Source organism: Lichenostomus cassidix, chromosome 10, assembly GCF_008360975.1.
Source record: "Lichenostomus cassidix isolate B80296 chromosome 10, HeHo_3.0, whole genome shotgun sequence".
Taxonomy (NCBI): Eukaryota; Metazoa; Chordata; class Aves; order Passeriformes; family Meliphagidae; genus Lichenostomus; species Lichenostomus cassidix.
In genome coordinates, this window is record NC_139491.1 from 15251381 (window position 1) to 15271936 (window position 20556).

The 20556-nt window shown below is 39.9% G+C and overlaps 1 protein-coding gene across 7 annotated transcripts in view; it reads right to left on the reverse strand.

The window, feature by feature from the left end:
* Window positions 1-19919, reverse strand: part of OTUD7A (OTU deubiquitinase 7A) — a 105857-nt gene extending 85938 nt beyond the window's left edge. For 4 of the 7 annotated variants that reach the window (XM_085070826.1, XM_085070819.1, XM_085070825.1 and 1 more), the window contains exon 1: window positions 18197-18404. The gene's annotated coding sequence lies outside the window, so the exon portion shown is untranslated. The other 3 variants (XM_085070820.1, XM_085070821.1, XM_085070822.1) reach the window with 3 other exon arrangements.
* Window positions 19920-20556: the final 637 nt, after the last annotated feature.

Genomic DNA, 20556 nt, shown 5'->3' on the forward strand with positions numbered 1-20556 from the left:
ATCTATTTATTCTGTTAGCTGGAACACAGCCCAAATGGGATATTACATCTGCCATCTAATAGCTATAGACCATTAATGGCATTTCTGCTTAGACAGAAGTATATATTCCTCAGCTAAAGATGTATCCAAATCATCCAAGTCAAACTCCTTAGGACTTTCTACAATGCAGAAAAGTGAAATATAGGTACTGAAAAAAAATCCATCAGAACTATGATAAAAAAAATGGTGTGAAAGGCAGCATGCTGAAGCTTTTAACAACCCTACTGCTTCTCATAATTTGGAAGAAATTAAAATTATACCATTGACTTAGGGGAAAAAGCAAACTTTTACCCCTGATGAACTGTGAGCATATTTTTTACTGTCTCCACAAATTGGGAAGTGTGTAGTGACTGTGTTCATCAGCACATGCCTGCAGGCCTCAAGTGATACCCTGGCTATGCTTCCTCACCCCTTCATTCTTTTGACACAAGACTGCTGCTTCCTTCTGGGGCCTTGCCCACGAGAAGGCTTGTGCCTTAATGACTATGCAGAATTATTCTACAGCTATACAATATATATACACATGTATATATGTAAAATTAAAAACCATTAAAAGAAAAGACTGAATTAGTAACAGCTCTCTGAGACAACTGTGACTGCTGAGCTTGTTTATGGCTTTGGAGAGGTGGGGAATGACAGATTTTGCTGACATTTGCACTTGGATAGCATTGAAACATGAAACAAAAATGGTTCATGAAACATATATTCGTTTCTCCACAGCACTGGAAAATAGCACTACTCTCTTCCCAAATTACACATAAAAATAAAGAACCCTTCATGATGGCTGCTTTCTGCAGAGCTCACATAAATGGCTTCTAGCTGTCACTGTCTGGCCCAAAGCTTAATTCCACTGAGCTGCTGAGAATAAAGGAGAGTGATTAAAGGAATACAGTGTCACTTCCAATACTATTTTTGTGGTATACTAGAACAATACAATAGATTAGCATCCCTAATGTATTCTGGAACTCCAGTATGTGTCTGCAGTATACCCCAACTCCAAAATCTGGCTGATAGACTTTAGCCTGCATTTGTCTATACAGCTGAAGACCACTGGTTTCATGTAAAGCTGCACTGATCTGATTTTAATACCACCCAGCACAGAATGTGCTGGATCTGACTTCCAATGCTGAACTGCAGTAACAGGTTGAATATGTAATTATGCTGAGCTATCACATAAAACTGAGTATATCAAACACTATTTTCCCCTCCAAAACACAAACATCTCTGTCAGTGTTTCCTCCATATAGATGTAGTAACTTTCTTTTATTTGAAGATGTTTTCTTGATTATGAAATCTAAAAGATTCAGTATATATTGTAACTTTTACCACCTTACCATCCAGGCAATGATGGGAGCACATAAGTTAACTCCAAAAAAACCATAATGAGCATATTTTCTCTGCATAATCTATTAATCCATTTTATGACACAACATGTAGCACAGCTATTTGAAGAGTTCCACAGTAAGCTTCACCTAGACCAGACAGTTGTAAATTTCTAATTATAAATGAAAAACTCTCTGCATTCCATATCTGATTCATATTTTGTTTTTAATAAAAGGAACTGCAACATACATACTTTCTGAAGCAAATTGAGTGAAAAATGAATAAAGCAATTTGAGAAGGTCTCAAGACAGAAAGAAGTGCTACTAATTTCAGTATTTGGAGAGGCTCAGAGAGAGGACAGTAATGTAAGAAGGGAGAGGGTGAAGCTCCTGGGTTCCAGTCCAAATCTCACAAATCCAATGCTCTAAATAAGAGAATGAGAGTCCAGACTCTAAATTTAGGTGTCTGAAATTAAAATGGCCTAAGGGGTCAACAATCTGTATCTTCCAGTTTATTTAAGAGACTGTAGAGTTAATTGTGTGACAAAAAAAACCCAGCCCAAATTTCAAAGCTCATGTCCCAAGTCCAAGGGCCCAGCTTTAACATACAATGATTTGCTGTATTTTATGCACTGATTTTCGCTGAAGTTAGAACTTCTGCCTCAGACACAGGGATCTCTTTGCCTGTAGTATTCTCAATATCAAAACTCCTCTTCACTTGCCATGGGCAGTAATGCAACTGATTAACAGATGTATTAAGCAGCTGCTCCCTTCCGTTTTTATAAATTTGGCAATTGTCTTCTATACACTCTCTTAGTCCCCCAGTTAAGTGATCTATCAAGGGAAGATGAAGGTACAATTCAGAATCTGAGTGTTAATCCTCCAAATATTTAGCAACCTATGGTTGAGAATGATTGGAAGTTGTAGAATTGTGCTGCCAGAACATGCAAAGACAGGTTAACAGCAGCTGGGAAGCGTTTGATTTTAAAGGGTAATTTTTTACAAAATTTTTTTTCACCCTCCTTTCTTCTGCAACTTTGAGAAGTTTTTAAGAGAAGCACAAAACACCTACATTTTTGAGTGGAACTATTACATCTCCTGACTCTAACTCAGGCTGAGGAGAGCTGAGCTGTTAGTACTCCATGTCTGCACTTCAGCACCTGATGTATCCATCAAGATGGTGATTATCATAACAGCATTTTGCAAATGTTCTTCATGAAACATTTTAATAACAAGAGATCTTAGACAATGAGCCAATAACCACACAGCCACTCAGCAGGAACCCAACTCCCCTTTCAGTGCCAGGTTTGTATCAACAAACCTCACACAGCTTTGTACGTAGCATTCACTGTCTTGTAGAAACAGAGACTGTGACAGTTCAATCACGTCTTGCCCCTGTGAGGTTATTTTTATTCCAGGTCATATATGAACGAAATAATGAGGAGGAGTATCTGTCAATTGCATTGCAAATCTTTTCTGCTAATGATCTTTATATTAAAGAACATATGTGAGAAGAAAAACAACAAAACAAAATACAAACCAAAAATACCCCCACAGTCCAACACTAGAACAAACCCAAATTCCAACAAAACCCATACTGAAGAGCATTAAAAAACCCCTGCATCATCCACTCCCTAAAAATCCCACTGCCTCCCCAGTCTCCTCTCTTGGGAAGTCAACATGGCCAGGTCTCCACTACACATCACATCCCTCTGCATTCCCTGCTGAAAGCCTGAGGCAGACAGGTGAGAGAGAAAGGAAGGGCTATGGAAAAAACTTACACTGACCAGCAGGAACAGAAGCTATCTTGTTCTATATCTACACATAAATACATGCATATACACACACATATGTATAAATATTTATTCTATCCTAACAGTGTATAAACCCCTGAGTGGCAAACATCTTTCTCCACCACAAATACAGGGAAGGCTTATAGTCTAGAATGTTTTATCTTCGCACAAAGCTTGATATTTTACTTCTCCAAGTGTTCCTGACCCCCTTTCTCTAACTGATTAAATTAAAAAAAAAATATTAGGACATCTCTTTCAGCTCTGCCACAGAAGTAGAGCAAATTGCCCAAGAAATACTTTGTAATCTCCTTCCAAGTGAAACAGCAGAAGCACTGTTGATTAGAACTGTGGCAAGCACACACTTTGCTACTGTTCCTTTGGCTTCAGTCAGCAGCTCAGTTCTTGGAGCTGGCTGAAACTTTCTCAGTAAAATTTGATACTCGCAGCAACAAGGATGCTACACCAACAGAAGAAACAATCAGGCTCCATACTGTTTTCTCTTGGGAACACTGGGCATGCTGATAACCCTCTGATTCAAGCAGATCAGCAGAACCAAAAGCTCCAAAAACACTGCAAGGAAAGAATACGAGAAGAGTATCTGCTCCTTGAAAGGCATATGGCATAAGAAAGTTAAGAAGTGTCCTCATCTCTGAAGCTGTTTTTCATATTCCAGAAGCTTTCTCCCCAACATATCCTGAAACATAAAAATAACAGCCAGAGAAAGTGCTCTGCTGCTTTGACAAAGCAATTTTTAGAAAGTCCATTAACACTTCCTTTCAAATATATAAGCATCTTAATAATTGAAAACTATTTTGGACAGCCAACAGTGAGATGTACAAGTGATGCTTTTAGACCCTGACTGCTCCCAAATGCTTTCTGTTTCTGGGATCAGCTACCTCCAGAAAAGACAGAGCAGCCAGCTGGACTCCTGACTCCGTGATCCTTCTCCAGTCCAGCAACAGGACACCCTCACATTAACCATGTAGGAAGCACCAGAGAAAAGGCTATCAATCAAAGGCTATCAAAAAGTCAGATGAAAAGCTACAAAGAAATAACCAAAACCTCCAATAAGAATGAAGACATTTTCTTGGAACAATTAAGTCACCTTGATTTTTAAAAATTTTGTCTGTTTCTACGCTCACCATCAACAGGGGAGTCTTTTCCTTCATTTAAGGAGTACAACACTACCTGAAATTTATCATGGCAAGTACTGCAGCACGTGAAAGTTCGCACATTATGTAAAGCTTCCACATAAAGTAAACCTTGAAATTGTCATATGAGATGCAAACTGACAGTCATATGCTGTCCCTCCTGTTCTACCACCAATCCACATCTGGATTCCTTTCATACCTTGTGAGCTTAGAAATTCTGTGTGAAAGCATGCTGCAGAAGCAAGATATTCACATTAGTGAAGATCAGAGACTATGACAAGGTGAAGGAAGGTTTTCCTAACGGCACCAAACATAGCTTTTGGCAGAAATACATCAGTGAAAAGAACAGCTTCAGTTGCAAAGGCTAACAGGCAGCAGAGAATTGGGGATATGTGTGGGTCTGTGGGTGAGTGACACTGGACTCTGAACTCTTAGGCAGAAGACTTTACAAGCATCTGTACAAGCTGCTTGTAATCTTTGGTGACACCTGGACTAAACAGAAGGGTCACATTCTGAATCCTCCAACTATCACAGAGGTACAGCATGAATTAAAAAGGCTGCTCACACATAGTGTTTCTGCACACTGATTATTTCAGCTGAGGAAAAATGGGAGTTGGAGTGTTGAAAATAAGGGTTCCCTGAAAGCAGCAGCAGTCTCAGAATGCAGAAGAAGCCAGGAAAGAAGGCAGCAAAGATCATGACTGGCAACAAGGGAAAATCCTAGAGACGAGAGATGCATGGAGACAAATGATTGTCAGGGGATGCCCAGGAGCCCTGGCCAGTGTTTTCCAGGAGAAACTTCAAGGAGAGGCACAGCACAAACCAATTCAACTTCCTACCCAAACTTCCCAACTGAGCAGTGCTCAAGCTGCTGGGAAGGAAAGTCAAGACCCACTTAATGTAGTGCTGGCAGCAGAGCAGGTGAGTGATATCCCAAATGGGACCAATGTGATAAAAGGCTAACTCTTGCTGGTTCCACAATAAACCCACTCCATGCTGGATTTAGCTCTGTCTCACCTTTGACAGCAACAAGACTCAGTTTCCTCTTAGTTCTCCTCAGCAAGCTGTGCCCTGCCACAATAACAATACCTCTTTATAGATGTTTAAGCACATTTGATTCACCATTTACAAAACAAAAACATAAAAAGTAAACAAAGAAAAAAGAAATCTAACTCCCCCAAACCAGAAAACTTTTACACAATTGAACTTCGTAGCTGCAGGTCTCAAACTGAAGTTTTACATTCCATTTACAAAAGTATTTTGGTAGAAAATGGAAAACACTGTCTTGTCAAAAGAAAAATGAATTTTACACTCATAGCTGCTGCTACCTCATGGAAAAACACAGCATAAAAGATCAAAAAATAAACACTAATCTAAAACTGAAGTCCACAATTAATAATAAAAAAGTTAGGAATCCACTGAAGGGTGTAAAAGAATTAATTTTTATTTCAAGATTTCCATTTCATGTATCATGGAAGGAAGCAGGCAGAAGTATAAAAGCTTGGCCTAAGAAAGAGCATTTCCATCTCCTGGGAGTTCATTTTATGCTGTAACTGGTGAAAAGCCTCTTTAAAAAGGTTATAAATACCATATTAATTTCATTAGGAAAACTCTCGTGGCATATTAATTTTGTTTCTGGCACTGTTATTGCATCTTTTTAGATGCATAAAATCCTAGGAGGTAATTTCATTAACAGTAAAGATCTGAGAAAGGCAACTAAAACATTTTAAACAGATTGGTGACAATTCAGCTAGAAAGCATGCAAGTTTACTATAATTTTCCTCCAATTAACACCACAGTGACACACAAGAGCTAGCAGGCTCTGCTACTGAAGTTATGTTATCCCCAAGGTCTCTGTATTTGCAAAGACTGCATGAACAGCTCTCAAAAGATTAATGACCTACTCCTTTATTTAAGGCAGATACTCATCTTCAGTGATCACGTATGAGCTCTGCAGCTAAGCATGAAATTTAACAGCTGTCTTAGCTTATTCTGCAAAGAAAGAAGACTTTTTCTCTCAAACACTTGCTACCCTGGGCACTGAACAATTCTGGACATGTGAAATACTGTCAGTGCCAGGATGTGCAAGGGCTGTAGCAGCTTCTCCATCCTGGCCTTGGTTTGTAACCTGACTTTTGCAGAGAGGCCTCTGACGCTACCCATGGTCTGAGTAAAGCAAACAGGAGCTTTTCATCAAAGGATAAATTTATAAAATGCAAGCAGATAGAAAGCAAGTTCTATCAAAGAACATTTCACACTCTATGATCACTTTTATAAACACAGGATGTTTATTTTGTGTGTTTTAAGTCATGACAACTCTAAAACCTGTATACACTAACTGCTTAATTAAAACACCAGCTTAGCTACCATACAAAAGCAAATCCTTTTCTCACAGTCATGTTTAAACCCAGACTGTTCATTCAACTTCACTTTTAGTCACAAGAAAGGTAATACAAAAGGACTTCTTTGAAACACAAAGGTACAACCCATGTGACCAAGGCTGCTACCTTTTATGGATTCATACAATTCATCCAATGAATTAAGAGTCTGTAAATCAGGAATGAGAGGCTTTCTGAAGAGGATGCTATAGTTCAACAAGACCTATAGATTTTTAGGAAGAAATTAATCATCTGAGTTCTATAGCTAGACTGATATCAGGAGACAAGACCATAAAGCCTCATGAATGTCACACCAGCCTCAGAAATCTAATGAGTCACATCCTAGACATCTCTCCATCAAAATACTAAATCCCCACAACAGATGCAAAGTTTCTGAAGAATTTACTCATTAATACATAGAAACTACATTCTGAAATAAAAAAGGTAACTTTTAAGCCCTAGTGCCCTTAACACTAAGGCAAATTTCATTAGTAGCAGTACATATGACCATTCTTTGAACATTTCATTTGAAGTGTTTAAGAGGTACTGCAAACGAATTTTTTAGAAACTGTGTTTCATGACAGATCACTATTCACAAAGTAGTATAAGCCCCATGATTGGCAAACACGGGATTCATAGGACAACATGGATTTAGAGAAATTCTAGAGGATCCCAGGAGGAGAAAGGTTGGAAGGGAATGCTGCAATATCTGCCATAGCTTACCAAAGACTACACACCTGCAGGTTTGGTTTTAAACAGGCACATCTAAGGGCTAGGAAAATGTTTCATTTTGCAAAGTACAGAAGAACAGACAACACACAAGGCTTAGGGACTAATGTGCAGCTCTGCTCTTCAGATATACAATCAATGTTTTGAACTATTAATGAAGTTACAACTTGATCTGGAAGTTTAATCATCAGGACAAGAATAAACTTTTTAAAAGTACTTCATATGACCTAGAAGACTAAATCTCATTAAAAGAAGTCATGTGATGTCTTAAGGACTTGTAGTCAGCTTTTCAACTGAGGCAAGGAACAGTGGAAACTTTAAAAACACTTTTCTCTGCATGGATTCTGAGATAAAATAATTCCTTTTAGTCTGTCTCTAAAAAAAAATTATTTCAACACACAAAACTTAAATGTGTTATTGCAAAACACTAACCAAAGATCTACCAAGCCACTGGATCTCAGAGCTATAGCCTGAGATTTTGCTACATTCGCTCAACTTTGTTGAATCCTGTGCCATTTACACACAGAGGAAGATGTCTTCCAGAAGAACACAAGACTTTGTGAATGGCTAGTAATGTATTTAAAGGAAATGTGCTTATTCTTAACCAAAATATATTTCCTGTAAATACTGTGAGATCCTGCTGCTAACTTTTTTCTGTAAATACAACAAGCCTTCTTGTCTTATTTAACATGCATTATATGCTGTGACCCAATTTAACAGGACAAGGCTTGAAGAAGAGCTGGTAGATCTACAAATATGTAACACCACTACATTCCAGCCAAGCAAACAGTGGGAACGTGAAGAAGCAACACAGAAGGAGAATGGCATATTATTAGCAGCTCTCTCCATCCAGATTATTTTATTATACAGGCAATAAGCTTTTTCTTACCAGCCACCAGGAAATTTCTGAAAATTCAAATAAAGAAAATAAAAAGCACACAACTTTCCTAGCAAATTACTGTCAAATTAACTGCTTCCCTACTTCAACGTATTTTTACAAGGTATAGATTTCTACAGTGTTTAGCAAATATTCTTGCAATTTGACAATAACTCATTCTTCTAAGAATACGTCTGTCAATCTTCAACTACGTTTGCAACAACCTTTTCTTTCAAAAACAGCGATAGCCCCTAACAAGTGTATACCTACAGTTTTATATTTACAGCTACTGCATTTCATTTGCGTTGTAACTTAAGCTGGAAGATCAAACAAAGGTCACATTTTGCATAAACACCTGTGCAGAGAGCGAAGTTCTGCTTTGGCATTTCCACCTTCACAGCACTTGGTGAACATTTGTCTGCAGTGCTCATTAGCTGAAATTATAAAATTACAACTAACACTAGGTTAAATTTATCATGGTATAGTGATAAAAACATAAAAGATAACCACAAGCTATCATAATTAGAGTTTGATTTATCAGACATTTTTGCATCTAGGTCTCAGGATTTTACTATACAGCATTGAATCCGTTTTAAAATTAGCTCCTCTTAAGACCATGAAATATACAACAATACTGGTGAAGTCACAGGTTTCATGGAAATCTATTTTTTTTCTTCTTCTCCCTAAACACAATGTATTTTCCATAGCCATAGCCAAGAAAGATATAGCTTGAAGATAAAATATCCCCAGAAATCACACCTATGTGGCAAACTATTTTATACAGTTACATTTCGCCCCACTTTAAAAGTGAATATACTGACATGGCATCATTTCAAGCTGCTCAAAATAGACTTTTTTTTTTCATCGATATTAGTCATGAGATGTGTTTTTAAATATCTGGGCCTAAATCTGCAGCTCTGTGACAGTAAAAGACAGTTTTAGGGATATGAACAGAGTAGTGGTAATAGCAGTTAACTAAACCCACTTGTTGGCCATCCACTCTTTTAGTATTTCAGCTTAAAATGTATTTTACTGCCACAATGACTCCATCTGAGGTAATCTTCTGCCGAAGATACTCAAAACTCCACAACTCAAATGCTATTTTCTGGCCTGATTCTACCAGGAGAGAAGGCCCATTTCAGTGGCCTGGAGGAGGTAGATGGATTTTGTATTTTTAAAGCCTCAGACCTCTTTTTCTCCAGTTCCTAAGGACCATGGCAGCATAACTCTCAAGAAATTTGTTACAGAATCATTTTCTCCTCCATTGATGAGTTTCAGACTCAGAGAAGAAAAATGGTTCACAAAGAACATACATGTTACTACAACCTCTGTAAGAAAATAACTGGACTATTTCTACCCAAAAAATGCTCTCCCGATCTTTACCTCAGAAAAATAAGCAACTTTTTATGGAAGTAAACTTCGTTATGAAATCCAAAGAAGGGTATTTCATTTTTCTTTCTGTAAAGATACATTTAATGACAACCAAAAGGCTTCAGAGATACCTTCTCTCATGTGTACATATCCCTCTATTTATACCGGATTGGAAAATATTTTATCTTAAACATGAGAGGCATGTGGAATGAAACCTAACAACTGAATAGCTCTTAAAGGAACCATTTCTTATTTTAGGAGATGAAACAAGAGGAAGGAAAATTATAACAGCTGTTTCTCAAATTCTATATCAAAGAAAATTAAAATATTATCAGCTAGATGCAAACATGTCATCAGCTCCAGACTTAGAACTGAGCTGTTCAGGCTGAGTGAGTGTTCATCTTTGGTGGTAGGAAAAGACAATGATTTAGACTTCTGTGCTAATTAAGGTCTACATTTTGCAGTGTTGTGTGCTCATAATCAAACATCTGATCTGCATTAGCACTGAGGGAGAGCAGCCAGCAACATCTCAACTGGATGCATATGCCTCAGGTTTTCCAGGATGAGCACATATTCCTGATCTGCAGACACGAGCATTGCATCCTTTTGCAGTCAGTGCCACCAAGCCTGCACATGAGCAATACAGCCCAGCAGTGTGGTGCATTTGTCAGTAAGTCAGTGCTACAGGCTTGCTTTAAAGATTCCCTCATGTGTAATAAGTAATTAATGGTTTGTAGGATGTGTTTATAATCACAAACCCAGTTCAAATAGACTTGGGCCCTATTAAAAAATCCTTATTAATTCTCCCAGTCATAAGCGCTGAGATTCAATATCCAACCTACTAGCCATTGTTTGACACATCCTCCTCTGCCAATCACAGCGATTTTCCTTTTGAAAGGTAGAGGAACTGAGAAAAGTATTTGGGATTAAACTATAGAAAATAGGTATCTCCTGTTACAAAGATGATGTGGCCCAGAGAGAGACAATGTGGTGATTATTGTTACAAACAACACAGCTCTAGATTTATGATGCTGCTCTTTCTTCTGCACAGGCTTTTATCCATCAATGTCAGAAGAAATTTTGAACAATGCAGAATTATAAAAATGTAAACTGTGTTGCCCAGGAGACACTACAGATCTCTACATGGGGTTTCTTCAAGAGAACCTTCATATAAGATGTTTTTTTCACAGCCTTTTGTTTCTTCCTTATCCTTGCCAAGAAAAGGCATCCTTTTAATAATCCTGATTAAATTCTGCCTTGAGCATTCACAGTCTGATGGTTACGAATATCTATCTTTGCATTTCCTGCCCAAAACTGTTATACAGTTCTTATCCACTAAGCATCCTCAGGTTGGAATGCCAGAGCAGAGAGATACAAGTGTGACTATACACAGTGAGAGAAATAGAAGAGAAAGAGCAAGTCAGCAAAGCACTTCTGGGTGGCTCTCAGAAAAGGAGGATTATTCACATGAGTGCAAACAACTTTTCCGACTTTAATTGAAACTCTGTCTTGAAGTATTAAGCAATGAACAGAATCACAACACAAATATCTAAGAAAACTTTAATTATAACCATAGATGTGAGTTCTGTGTATCTGAGGTTCATACCCATTCACATAATGAAGCCTGAAAGAATAAACTCTCTATTGGCTAAGAACATTTGGCTTCTACAGTGCTCATCAGCCACTGAGAGACTCCCAACAACATGGCTCAAAAATTCATTCCTTCACACAGGTCTTTCAATATAGAAGAGATACTGCATAAAGTCCAATATTAGAACAACTGATTCTTTTCCCCTGCCTCCTGAGTTATCAAAGCTATACATGATAAGAAGCTGTGACAGTAGCTCATAGGACCTCAAATCCTTGCGGGAAACTGTCACTAAAACCTGGAACTTCCACCCTGAATGCCTTGACATTGATATGCCTTCCCATAGTGTTATTTCCAGCCTTGCTTTTATGATTATCAAAAAACCAAACATGAAACATCACAAGTAATATAAAGTATTTTAGCTGTTGTAATTTTTTCATTTAAATTCTGAACTTTCAGGTTAATTTCACAATCCCCGAATTTAATCCCCTTCTTGGAAATGTCTGGACATACCAATACCCAGGGATAATGAAAAAGGATACTACTTGTCAATGGCAATTTCTTACCAGCAAACAGCCTCAATTTGGCAAAGTGCAAACAGTCTTATCAACCTGAGTTTACTTAACCTTATCCTTGTGGCCTTCTCCATTATATGTTACTTTTGTTCATTTGTTCTGAAGGGAAGTTTGTCTCCAGCTCTTACTCAGCTGTGCTTGCCAGAACTGATAAGCACACTATGCTACCTGAATCTTTCCCACATGTGAACTTTATCTATGGGTTGTATATTCTGTCATTCTTTCTGTTGAAATTACATAAATCTGCCTTCCCTTTATACTCTACCTTTCCTTTAAACCACTTGCACTCTTCCAGAGACAAAGATGTAATGAGTTATTAAGAAGGACATGGAGGTGATTTCATTGCTTTACACTTAATTATAGTTTGCTAAATCAATGCATTATTTACACTAAAACAATCCCTTCCCATTACCACAATGTTCTTTAACCTGTATGTCCTCTTCTTCTTCACAACTGACAATGTAACAGCTCTAAGACTTTAAATAGAAGCTGCTGGGATATGAAATATTCTCAGGTAAGAGATGGGCAGGTTTCTGTCAAGGGGTGGCAGATCTGAGACTGTTTCTGGCACATCCATCTGCAATGCTTTGGTCCGAGTTCTATTCTCAGATAAGTACGTTATTCTGATTAAAGAAAGCATGTTATCATTTCTGTCTCTATACTCTCTGTGAAGTATACAGCTTCACAGTGTGTGTTTTCTTCTACTGTCTGCTGCTTAGTACAGGGTGAACCTAATTAATAAACTCAAGTCCACCACAATCAAGGAATTGTCCTTTACACTATAATGCTAAGAGGGAAAACTATTTAACACATAATAAAAGTGTTGCACCTCAGAAACTTTGCAATGTGTTTGCACAGGAATTTAGTGAGTATACAGCTAGACAGATGCATCTGGGTTCATCCCCCATGTCCTTGCTTAGCAAGTTCCAATGGGGTGTAAGTACCTTCTACAGTCGCTAATCAGTCAGAGTGAAATGACTCACTCAAACCAGAGACAGAACAACGTAAGCCAGGACTGTTTCTTGCACTTGGTTTCTTGTTTCAATAGATCTCAAAAGAGATGAGCAAAGCTAAGCCAGTAAAGATATTACTGCTATATGATGGTATTTGGCATTCTTGTACTGATGATTTGCGTAGTTTGAGACAGGCAAAAGCCTTTACGAAGTCAGGCTCCCGAATTAAAGGTTTTTCACTACTGGGCTGTGCCAGTGTAGACACTGGCCATAGGACCCAGTCACAGCCCTGCTTTGCTTGAAGAGTGCTTTTAAAGGAAATCATACTTACTGCACTATTTAGAAAGTAATTATAATGGAAAAGAGTAAAGTAAAGACTTAACAACAAATATCAGTTCTGTATGAAAGGTCTCTACTCCAATGCCCTTGTTCTTGGGACTAGAAGTCATCTGTGGGATGACTGAATTGTCAGTCACTCATGCATTTAATGCTTCAGCAGTACCACTATAATAACCTGAGCCTGGGCTGCTGTGTAATACAAAGGAATTTGTTCAGTATGTTTTTCAATCAGGAATATAACATCAGCAGAGTTTCATTCCTGCTTAGGTGCTGAAACATAAAAGACAAAACTAGAGAAGAATTTTTTCATTCAGATTTCCTAATAGGCACTGATTATTTTACCAGTTTCTATGGCACTATCACCATGGCAGCTGGCCATTTTAATCAAAGGCATTCGAACACATTTCTGATAACATCACAGTATTGCATCTCCTGGTCACACACAGCAGTAACCACTTTGTACATTTCCATAGGACACAGGCCACTAATGTCAGCAGATATCAGGATTAGAAACGTGATATTTCAAGCATCTAATTAAAGAACAAGTTCTCAGTGTTCCTTACACTAATTCTGAAAACAATAGTGGAAATATAACCATTGTGTCCAAAATGAGAATTAAAATTCTTCCACAGCTTGCTCAGTTTCTACATGGGTTTTGCCCCATCTTTGATTAACTACTCAATGCAAATGATTACTCAGCACATCCTAAGAGAATGTGCAAGTGAAAAAAAAAAACATCACTGTAGAGAACTGAGTATCTGCAAAACACTGACAGATAAAAATAGCTACTTTACCCTTTGTACAAAACCCCCCATACTTTGTTCTGTGTACAGGCTGAATTGAAGCATCGCATACAAACCTGAAATCATGATCAGAGAGCAGCAAAACTCAGTGTCCTGACCAATGGAATTTTCAATATACAATAGGAGGCATTCTAATTTTACTAAATATATCGTGAAGTATCTTCAGATATGCTCAGTCTGAAAAATGCCTTGCAAGTACTGAAAAATACTTCCAGCAACACCAATCTTTCATGTCTTCTATAAAATACATAAGAAAATACATTTTCAAGCAAATCAGAGCAAATTCCTGCCTTTGTCCTGAGATTTCTGATCTTTTTCACTAAATTGTATTTCAAGAGACTGAGATACCCTAAAATAATAAATCAATTTATAAACTGTTTTAATAAAAGATAATAAGCAAGTTGAACAATTTCTCTATTTCAAGCCTAAAGCTTTTCAAAGGTTCCATCCAAAAGATATTAAATAAATACACATAATGTCAATCATCCACAGTAAAACACTACAGCAAAGCACTATGACTAAAAATCACTGGTGTAACAGTACCCTAAAATAGACAACACTGACCTCAAATAGAAGAACAACAAGAAACTTAAGTAAACTGAGAATGAGACTTAAAATACATCAGAGTTAGCTTTGCCTTTTTAAAATACTCAAATTCAGAAATAATCACAGAAGCAGCAATGTTAGGAGAGCAATATGAAAACAGACCTGTAAGTCCAGTCTTTCATATCTCCAGTACCTCCATGCTTGTCAGATTCACAATTTTTCCTCCCCTGGTTCAATAGCTGGGGAAGGACAACTAAACAGAGTCTAGTAAATATCTGACAATGAAACTTGTACTGTTATATTTACATGTGTATACTAATTCATCTGCCCTTAAAATAAAACAAACCAATTACCATAAAGGATTTGAAAACAGTTCTGCCATCTTACTCGACTTCTCTGTTTTGTGTCATTCTTTGCCTTAGGAAAATAATGATAAAGAAATACAGGAAAATGTAACGTAACATGTGTGCAATATTTGTATCACACCTCAACTGGTAAACTACCTTTGTGTAAGACTATACAACTGAATTTTCAGACCATCTAAGCAACCAAGTTAATCTTCCAGTTTTTTCCTTAGGGCAACCTGATCAATTTATTTAGAAGGTCCACATCCCATCTAGCTCTATACTTCAGTCTAAATATCTATGAATGCCTATGTAGTCATATCAATGACATATGAACCAGTAGAATACAAAATCTACAACAACAACAAAGCCTTTTCTATTTTCAGTCCTCAAATTAATAACAGTTGCACTGGGTATTTTAAGCCTACCATTTGCTTAATTAAAAGTTTATGTTTAATTTTTGCTTAGTATGAATCCCAAGATATCTTATGAAATTCAAGTCAAAAGGAACATTAGATTCCATTATGTTTTTGGAATACAGAATATATTAAACAGAAGGAGACTTCATTAAAAACTGCAAGATATGAGGTGCAGACTATCTGGAAACAAACATTCTGCTAGCTCCCTTAGTCCTTTCCTTCTCTCAAGTCCAACTTTCTCTCCTATATAACTCAATATATAACTGTGCCTTGCCAGTGCTCTTCTCCTCCCATGAAGACTACAGAGGGTTACTGTGTCTAAAGGCAATAATCAGCTAAATAACAGTATGCGACAACACAGCGATATACACATTTTTTAAATTCTTCTGTCTGTGCAATATATAACAAATTTAATAAAAACTCCCTTTTGCCCCCAAATAACACAGATATGATACCAATGAACTCATATAAGACTCTAAGTGACCTGAAAACACCATAGGAATTTTATATTTAAAACATACAGTTTTAATTTAAATTAAATGTTCTCTGTATAGTACTGATTAAAACATAGATTCCCTATTTTTTAAATAAGTAACATGAAGGGCAACTACAGCAACAATCAGCACAATGGTCACACTGGTAACATCAGACTCAGTGTTCACAGCCTGCATGTGTACAGATCTATAAAACTCCTTACCTGGAGCTCTATTCACTCAATGGCCTTTTTGCTGAGTCTGCCAACATGACAATAAGAGAGATGTGCCAGGGCAGTGAAAGATGCAGAGTTAGCCTTACTAGGGAAGGACTAAGTACCTTTCTACCTGCTCATTACACGCTTCCTCGGAGCCTGTAACATCCAGCCACCATCACCGCTACGTGAATTTGTATTGATTAAACCAAGACTAAAATCTTCCAGAATCCATTTGCAAAAAAAACCCCAAACCAACAAACCAACCTTTTTCGAAACAAGATACATTACGGTTAACCAAACAATCAGTTAATTTTGCACTATTCATACACAAAAATATGACTCTATTACACCTGATCCCTACCCACCCTCATACTCTTAACAGTTGTTATATTATACCTGAAATAAGCTGTCCTGAAGATGACTGAGTTTCTTGTAAAACTACAGACATGAAAACATAGTATCATAAAAGAACCAGACTCACAAAGGTGTCATTTCAACCCCATGTCATACCACGATTGCTGCTGTGTGGGCATGCACAGCCCACAGAGGCTCTGAACTCCACACCAATGTTGCAGCTTTATCAAAAGCACGCAGGCTTGAATTAGAAAGTGTTCCAGAGGCTGGTAGGCACTGATATTCATCTGTATTCCAGATTCAAATGGGAAAAGTCTAGCCTGCCCCTGTGTGAGCAGCACAGTCATACCAGGGAAAAATCTGGCCTCCATCCATAGAAAGGAGACCATTTAGTCAATTCACACCAACAGCAGAACACAGAGCCAGATCCAGCCTCAACAGCTAACACACTCATATTTTAATAACAGATTGTAAATAACAAAACAACACTTTTCCTATCAACAGCAGTTTCAATTCCAGAAGCTTAATATAATTTGCTTTAAATCTGTGCCATAGCAACCTTTATTAAAGTCAATGTCATCTGTAAGGACTGAGTTAAAATAAAATGTGGGCCAAATTTATCAGACATTAGTTTCCTTCGGATATAGACCTCAGAACGCTGACTGTGTGTCATCCTAGATACGGTATGAGTTGCATATGTTGCACCCAGCAACATATTTTAAATCAGCCCTTTCCAAAATACTTTCCCTGATCATCAGTTTTGAGTATTTGTCTGAGATGGTGAAGGTCAAATGAAAAGTGTGAAAGGATTCTTTCTCTTTACATTAAATTCATATCCATATGCTAGAAAATGCAGCACTATTTGGGCCTAGGGAGAGAAGCTTCAAGAGTTTATTAAAATATGACAGTGTTTTAGCTGGTCAATTTAAAGGCACATCCAAGGAACAACACAAGAGACCATTCCCTCTGGCTGTGGGAGCTGTGTATGCCCACGTAGCCATGAATATCACTGTGGGTGCGAGACACTGACCAGTGATGAGCAACTCACTGTGACAGAACTACAGCAAAAGTAGTCAACAATTTACTCTTTTATTTTCAGCACTGGCTCACAGGGCACGCTGCATCTTTATATCAGATAGGTACCGAACGAGTCTCCAGAAAGCGCTGAGAACTGACATGTTCCTACAACCTCCAGGGTAAGCGTAGGGGTAGTGAGCTTTTTAAATTTAGATTATGTAAGGTCGTGTGCCTCACTGCATTATGTTTTATATGCACATTATATCTCACTGCACTGTATTGCACCCTGTGAACTCCTAATGAGCATTATTCAAACAAATCCAAGCGGATACCCTTTCGTAGCTCTTTCAAAAGGAGAACAAATATCACACGTACATCTAATAGTTATCGAATGAGGTCAATCCCCCCAAATGTCCTGACACGGTCCAAGAAACACAGAAGGACATACCACCTGCCCAAATCGGCCTCTTGCCCAAGCAGCACCGAAGCACCCCGCCAGGGAACAGGCTCCTCGCACCGGCTGAAGCCGCGGATGCAGGAGCGAAGCGAGTCTGCAATGCAGAAGCCCTTCCCGGAGCTCATCAATGAGCCGGGGGAGACGGGGCGGGGGCAGAGCCGGCAGCCCTACCCGCATCCCCGCCACGACAGCCCAGGCACGGGGCGGGAGGCGCTTCGGAACGCCCGGCTTTGCCCTCACGGGCTGCGGCCGAGGGCGCTGCCCTCAGGCTGTGCGCCCGCAGCTCCGCACAGCGGGAACTTCTGCGGCCGGGGCGGCGCGGGCAGCCCGCGGGCAAGGACACGGCTGCGGCCGGGCCCACCTGTGCCACCTGCGCCGCTGCCACCGGCCCGCCCGCCGCTCGCAGCCCGGGCGCACAGGAGGAGGAGGAGGAGGAGAAGCAGCTCTTACCTGCTCCCGCTGCTCCTCCCGCAAGCCCTCACTAACCGAGCTCCATCTTCCTCCGGCCGGGAGGGGGAAGGGGGGGAGGGAGTCAACCCAGCGCTGCCGTCCCCCCCCAGCTGCCGCTTTCCGTCACCGCTGTCCCCCCGCCCGCGCTGCCCGGCGCAGCGGCCGCCTCGCGCCCGCCCTGCAGACGGCACCGGGAGACGGAAAGCGAGACCCACCTCCCACCGCCGCCGCCTCCTTCCCATGAAGTCACCGGCCGCAGGGCCCTCCCTCCCCTGGCTGCCCGCAGCGGCCCGGGGAGCCGCGCTCCGCCCCGCTCCGCCCCCGCGGCAGCCGCGCTGAGCCGCCGGCACAGCGCGGCCCGGGGCCGCCCGCGGGGCCGCCGCCTTCCCGAGCCCGTCCCTCGGCGGCGCTGGGCAAACGCGGCCTCGGCGCTCCCGGGCGATGCCGGCGGCGATTCACGGCCGGGAACGGCCCGCAGCCGCCGCTGCACCACGAGCGCTCCTCCGCCCCGCGACGGTCCCGCGGCAGGGGCAGATGGGAAGCGTTGCTTCTTTCCGTTTCCATCCTCGGTATGGAAATCACCATGCGCCGTTTTGCCCACTGTAGAGTGGGGTACGTTACAATAAGTTACTGCTTTCGATGTGCCTTCTCTCTCGACATGAAAGTCTACTTCAGCCCACAGTAACTTCCCAACTAACCTGGCTGCAGCTATTCCAGTGCGCAGACAGGTGTGTTCTATCTCACTCGGTTAAACCTACCTTCCCCACACCAAAGCAGTCTTTCATTGCTGCTCTTCCAACAACACTAGAGTTGGAAGGAAATGGATTAAGGAACCCACTTTTAGAACTGAGCATTCCCTTCCTCCACTTACTGTGACAAAACCAGCAACATTTAAGACCAAGAACTAGGCAAAATATGTGGAATAGAAGGAAAAAAAATCACAGGTGTACCTGTTCAAGCAAGGACTCCTTATCTAGAAACACTAAGAATTCTCGTTTGAAATCAGCCTATTACAGATAACATCCAATCAGTGGCAGATAAAGCAACCCTAAATTCTTAATGAGACACCAGCTGTAAACAATATAATACATTTAGCACCAACACAACACATATGGAGAAGCACATTTGGTAACACACGAAGACAGTTTTGCAGAGATGCGTTTTCATATCATAAGCAAGTGAAAGTTGATGGTTAGGGAAGAAAACCAGATCTAGTTCTCTCATAGAACCCCAATATCAGTTTAGAATATTCTTGAAACCCCCAAAAGAATCTCATCTTATCTTTGAAAAATATTTCCTTTTGCAGCTAATGTGGAGACCAGGGAAAAAAAATTGAAAAAGTTCCCAACAGTTGCATATATAACCTTTTGCTGTAAATGCACAGAGCTATTAACTTCTAGGAAATCATGACAGGCAAAAAATAAAACTGTTTTGTCCAATACTGTTTTGGGCTTGAGTAAAATGACCTCTCATAGCTTGCCCCTCACATTCTCTATTCTCCTTAGAGAAATTCTTTATGTTCATGATTGAAGATTACTTCACCCCAAAACCAAAAAGCCCATGAGCAGAACAGCTCCTTGGTTTCTTCACCAGTGAAAAGTCCAGCATTCTTTAAATGTGGCAAAGAAAAATAAATTGTGAAATGTGTGGATAATTCCAGAAAGACATACCTTTTTCTTTTGCTTGACGTGATTGCCTGTACAGATTGTCTTACAGGTGAGCCCCAGATGGTGACAATTTTGTCTGTAAAAGAAAGAACAGTTTAGCAGAGTTTTGCTGAAAGCTCTAGTCCATTTAGCTTGCAAAGGAAATTAATTAGTGAATATGTGACCCTCAGGTGGCTGCTCTAGAGCTCTCAGGGCTGAAGGTACTCTCAATGTAGTCAGAGAAGCTATGTAGTGTGAGAGACTGACACAGTTTGATGTGAAGGCTCTAGTTAGCCAAGTGCTGCTACAGAGACAGGGACTCATTTAGATGGTCACTGCAAAGGAAGTGGCCAGTTGTCTTTCTGTCAGCCAAAGCCAGAGACGCCAGCAAAAGTCTGAAGGGCTTAGCAAAGGAAAGGGTGGCCGGGTACGTGCAGGAAGAGGCTATCCTTTGAGGCCTGAAAGTTCCTCATTATTTATCTTTTCTTCCTGCTAGCAAAACTTTCTTTTATGCCACCATTATGGGAGAACAAACATGTTTCTAATGAAGTCCCAGACAGAGTGTGAAAAGGCAGAGATGCTGGATCTAGGCGAAGTGTTTGCATACTTATGTTCTGCCTGCATGGAAGTGGTAGAATCTCCAAACACAGCTGTGTGAACAGATTCAAGAAACAAAATTCTTTAGTCCCAAGAGATGCAACAAATGCTGCAATC